This window comes from Cucurbita pepo, chromosome LG04 (genome assembly GCF_002806865.2).
Source record: "Cucurbita pepo subsp. pepo cultivar mu-cu-16 chromosome LG04, ASM280686v2, whole genome shotgun sequence".
Classification (NCBI taxonomy): Eukaryota; Viridiplantae; Streptophyta; class Magnoliopsida; order Cucurbitales; family Cucurbitaceae; genus Cucurbita; species Cucurbita pepo.
Window position 1 is genome coordinate 2,988,075 of NC_036641.1, and position 5,977 is coordinate 2,994,051.

At 44.7% G+C, this 5,977-nt stretch overlaps 1 non-coding gene across 1 annotated transcript; it reads left to right on the top strand.

Moving 5' to 3' along the window:
- Positions 1–5,280: 5,280 nt before the first annotated feature.
- Positions 5,281–5,420, top strand: LOC111794178. Its single transcript, XR_002815068.1, has one exon. It is a non-coding gene; the product is annotated as a small nucleolar RNA Z247 (small nucleolar RNA).
- The last annotated feature ends 557 nt before the right edge of the window (positions 5,421–5,977 follow it).

Consider the following 5,977-nt stretch of genomic DNA (forward strand, 5'->3'; position numbering starts at 1 on the left):
GTTCTTAGTTTATTGGATTTAGATTAATGATCGTAAAGTTCACTTTATTCAATAACAATTTTTTCTGAATAAACAACAATAATAACTTTATTGAAAATAGAATATATCTTTGTTTACAAACTATGAGTTTTAGGACATAAAACCCAACAGAGGTAGGGCTAACTTATACGCTACCGGACCAACTCGCACTAGGATCTCGAATGGTCCAATGAATTTAGGATTTAACTTGCCCTTGTGTCCGAATCTTAACACACCTTTCATAGGTGCCACCTTGAGGAATATTGGGTCTCCTACCTCAAACTCCAGGCTTTTACGCCTTACATCGGCGTAGCTTTTCTGTCTACTTTGAGCGGTACGCATCCTCGCTCGAATTTTCTGGACAGCCTCATTGGTGAGTCGAACCAACTCGGGTCCTACTAATTCTTTCTCTCTCCTACCTCGTCCCAACATAGTGGGGACCTACACCGTTTCCCGTACAGGGCCTCAAACGGTGCATTTCCAATAGTTGCTTGGAAACTGTTGTTATACGAAAATTCCTTTAGGTGGAGTTTGGAATCCCAACTTTCCTTAAAATCTAGTACGCAAGCGCGTAGCATGTCCTCTAGAATTTGGTTTAAACGCTCCGTTTGTCCATCTGTTTGAGGGTGAAAGGCGGTACTAAAGTCGAGGCGGGTACCCAGTACTTTTTGAAGTCCGCGCCAAAACGCTGACGTAAAGCGTGGATCCCGATCCGACACTATAGACACTGGGAATCTATCTAGTCTTACTATTTCTTTCACATACAGTTGTGCCCAATTGTCAACTGTATATGTAACCTTCCCAGGTAGAAAGTGTGCCGACTTGGTCAACCTATCGACAACTACCCAGATCACTGTATAGCCCTTGGGCGTTTTGGGTAAACCTACTATGAAGTCCATCGCTATGTTTTCCCACTTCCACTCTGGTATGCTTAGGGGCTGTAACAACCCCGCCGTCTTTTGTCTTGGAGCTTTCACTTGTTGACAAACTAAGCACTTGCTCACAAACCCGGCCACATCCCTCTTCATGCTCTTCCACCAAAAGTGTTGTTTTAAATCTTGGTACATCTTAGTACCTCTTGGATGCATGGCAAATGGCAAGTTGTAAGCTTCCATCAGTATCTCCTTCCTTAAATCTTCTATTGCCGGAACACATAAGCGTCCCTGATACAATAGTCCTTCATCTGATGACTTCGAGAATCCATCTACTGGACTTTCATCTAGCTGTCCTAGGACTTTCTGTAGGTTAGGATCCTCTCGTTGGGAGGTAATAATTTTCTGCCTAAGCGTAGGTTGTACGGGCAAGCTGTGCTATGACTCCCTTGGTCGCTGCAACTATGTTGGCTCGCTCGAACTCTCTTTGTACCCTTACTTCCCTCGTAATGAGGGCCGACGAGTGGACCGTCTTCCTACTCAAGAAATCCGCGACCACATTTGCTTTTCCAGGGTGGTACTGGATATCTACATCATAATCCTTCACCAATTCTAACCACCTCCTCTGCCTCATATTTAACTCTTTCTGGGTGAAGAAGTATTTCAAACTTTTGTGGTCGGTAAAAATTTGGGTTTTCTCTCCATACAGGTAATGTCGCCAGATTTTCAGCGCGAACACTACAGCGGCCAACTCTAGGCCGTGGGTAGGGTAGTTCTTTTCATATTCCTTAAGTTGACGAGATGCGTATGCGACAACCTTGCCGTGTTGCATTAACACACATCCCAGTCCTTTCATGGAGGCATCACTATAGATCACATATCCTTCTAAGCTCTCGGGTACTATGAGTACCGGAGCGGTTACCAATCTCTTCTTTAGGTTCTGGAAGCTTGCCTCACAAGCATCATCCCATCTAAATGGTACCCTTTTTTTGTTAACCTTGTTAAAGGCGAGGATATTTTAGCAAAATCCTGCACAAACCTTCGGTAGTATCCCGCCAATCCTAGGAAACTCCTTACTTCCATTACCGTAGTTGGGCGTTCCCACTTTGTGATCGCTTCGACCTTGGTGGGATCTACAGATATTCCGTTCTTTGACACCACGTGTCCTAGGAAAGAGACTTGTCGTAACCAAAATTCGCATTTGGAGAACTTGGCATACAACTTGTGCTCTCTTAGGGTGGTTAGGACTTTTCGGAGGTGTTCCTCGTGCTCTAGGTCTATTTTCGAGTATATGAGGATGTCGTCAATGAACACAATCACGAACATGTCTAGGTATTCCTTAAATACCCGGTTCATTAACTCCATAAACACAGTAGGGGCATTGGTGAGGCCAAATGACATCATTACGAACTCGTACTGACCATACCTTGTCCTAAACGCTGTTTTTGGTACGTCTTTTTCATTAATCCTAATTTGGTGGTAACCAGACCGAAGATCTATCTTAGAGAATACAGTTGCCTCTCTGAGTTGATCAAACAAGTCTTCTATTCTAGGCAGAGGATATTTGTTTTTTATGGTTCTCTTGTTTAGCTCTCTATAATCGATGCACAGACGCATCGATCCATCTTTCTTCTTAACAAACAACACTGGCGCACCCTAGGGGGACACGCTAGGTCGAATGAATCCTTTATCTAGTACGTCTTGCAATTGCGCCTTGAGTTCCTTCAATTCTGCTGGCGCCATGCAATAGGGTGCTTTGGAAATAGGCCCAGTCCCCGGCTCAAGTTCGATGACGAAGTCGACCGCTCGGGAAGGGGTATTCTAGGTAAGTCGTCTGGAAATACATCCGGGAACTCGTTTACTATTGGCACGTTTACTAGGGTCTTTTCTTTTTCTCTTACGTCTACAACACATGCTAATATAGCCCATCACCTCGTTGGACTAATCTCTTTGCTTTCATCATTGAGACTACCTTGGGGGTAATCCCGGTACTTGTGCCTTTAAATTTAAAGGTAGGTCCTGTCGGTGGTAAAAATTTTACTTTCTTTTTGCGACAGTCTATACTAGCTCGGTTTTCAGCTAGCCAATCTATGCCTAGTATAACGTCGAAATCTGTCATGTTTACCACCATCAGGTCAACGCTTAAAGTTTGGTTCCCTATGATTACTTGGTCATCCTTTACTCTATCCCTAGATACTAAGTCTACCCCCGCAGGGGTGCTTACAGACATTTCATGCAATAAGGGTTCTAATTGAACCCNTGCTCTACTACTCTAGGCGGGTTTGCTTGTGCTGCAGCGTTTTCAGCCGTGTAGTTCACGACGATGTGCCCCTCTTGACCACATCTATAACACGCTCGACTGCCATCCATGCACCTCCCACCGTGTAGTCTTCCACAGATAGTGCACCCTTCCTCTCTCCTCCCTCTGGAACCATCTTGATTCCNTCTTGATTCCTGGGGTTCCTGTCAGTACGTCGGGGAGGGCGTCGCTCATCCCATCTAGGAGCGGGTCTGTTATTGGAACGGTGCCTACGTGCTGGTGGTGGACAGTCAGAGCCTCCTGATTCATGAGGACGCTTCTGCCCAACTATGACTGGCTCTTCACGTCGTTTCTCATCCTTTGGTTTCTCTAAAGCCTTGGCANGTGGTGGACGGTCAGAGCCTCTTGATTCATGAGGACGCTTCTGCCCAATTATAACTGGCTCTTCACGTCATTTCTCATCCTTTGGTTTCTCTAAAGCCTTGGCAGTTCTCAAGGCTTCCTCATAGGTCTTTGGGTTGAACGCATCTAACATCCGGCGGATTCTTGATTCCAAACCCAATACAAATTTCTCTGTCATCTTTTCCTCAGTGTCCACCATGGACGGTGCAAATCTCTTGAGTCTCTTAAACTCTCGGTTGTACTTCTCCACTGTGAGTCCGCCTTGTACCAGGTGGGCGAACTCCTGCTGTCTTTTAAGTCGCTCTGACTTAGGATAATATTCTTCAAGGAAGGCCTCCTTAAATCGTTCCCAGTTCATCGGTCCCTCTTCTGGGTTAAGAAGGGTGTTGTTATCTCTCCACCATATCTCTGCGTCCTTTTGTAGAACGAAGGTTGCACATGCAACCTTTTGGTTCTCTGGGCACTCCATAGTCTCAAAGGTTGTTTCCACTGCTGCAATCCACATTTGGGCTTCTATGGGGTCTACTAAGGAACCAGTGAATGGTCGAGGGTCGTATCTCTTGAAATCCCTTATCCAGTTTGAACATCTAACAGGTTGTGGAGGGTTTACTGGGACATTGGCCTGAGCAGTGGCCTGTGCCTGTGCCTGTACCTGTGCCTGTGCCAACGCCTGTGCTTGGGCCTGTGCTTGGGCTTGTTCCTGGGCCTGTTGTAGGTTGGCTTGCTGAGTGGTTACCAAGGTTTGAATTAGGGTTTGGATGGAGTCACACATTAACTTAGTATTAGCATCTACTCCACCCGCTGGGGGTGCAGCTTCAGGTGCGACTTGGAGTGGTAGGGTAGGCTGGGGTGGAGGTTCTACTTGTGGTGGAGGTTCTACTGGTGGTGGAGGCTCAGCTTGTAGTGGAGCTAGAGAAGGTAGCTCAACTGGTGGTAAGACTAGGGGTGGCGTAACTGTTACCGACCCAGTCTCTGATCTTTCTTGAGGTGGGCCCTCTACTGCCACACCTCGTCCTACTTCTCTATGACGGGGTTGCCCCCATCCTCGTCTTTCTCTTCCTCTTCCCCTTCCTCTTCCCCTTCCTCTTCCTCGTCCTCTGGGTATGGTTCTATAAACCAATATAAGGTTGCTTAAGTCTAAGGCCTTAATACTATGCATATACATAAATAACAATATACACACTATACAATACATCGTAACGCCAAAGAAGCAAACATTCATCATGCTAAACATCATATCATACTATCGACAAAATTACTCAGCATGCAACACATCACATATACTCTTAAATAAATATGTGAAATATCACAACCATTTCAGCAATGTCAACATGAAAATGCATGCGAGTTTTAAAATGTTTCTCTTTTCTTATCTTATGCAAGGGGTACCTGACGGTGACGGGGCATCGACGTTGGGACCGTGGAGCGTGCCAAGCCTACATCGTAGGCTAGTCTACAGAATCTAAAACCTAGAGCTCTGATACCAACTGTAACGACTCTAGATATGTGGAAATTTAGGGTCGTTACAAGATTCTTCACGATGTGGTTGTTGCTACTACGTCCAAGGAGGCATGGGATACCCTATAGCGGATGTTTTCGTCGTCAACTCGTGCTCGCACTGTTTAGATCCTTGTTGAGCTCGCCACGTCCAAGAAATGCGATCTATCTGCTGCAGATTATTCTCGCAAGATCAAAGGGCTGGCCACCGAGCTGGCCGCCGGCGGCTCTGCTATGCGAGATGATGACATGATCACGTATCTTCTCGCTGGTCTTGGCCCTGACTATGATCACTTCGTCACCTCGATGACTACCAAGAGTGAAGTCCTCATGCTTGATGATGTGTTTGCACATCTAATGGCGTTTGAACCTCGCCAACTACAACATCAGGCTGAACTTCAATTAAATCCTGATCTTCGGCCAATTATATTGGCCGTGGTTGAAAGAAAATAACAGAAGGGGAGAAGGAGCAAAGACACACAAACTAATTTTATCTTCTTTTTGTGGTGTATTACTAACTCGACACCATTTTCCTTATATAATAAAAAAATAACACATTTCTTGCTACAAATCAGCTGCCACTCCTTCCACTAATTCCACTTCCTAAAAATTAGTTCTACTCTTCCACTACTTCCACTCTTCCGGTCATGATATCCCCAACCTTTTTTTATGCAGAAATAAACAAAAGAATAAAATAAATACTCAACTATTTTTAACAAAAACTTACGAAGCAAAAGAAATAAAAAAAAAAAACAAGTTTATAACTAACAATCACTTCTCTAAACTTGTTTAACTATGCTGAATCGACTTTCTTCAAGTCAATCTTCTCTCTTAACTCCAGGAATCATTGTCTTGCTAACGACTTTGTCAAAATATCCGCCAATTGTTCATCTGTGTTTACATATTTCAGTTCAATAGCTTCAGTTTG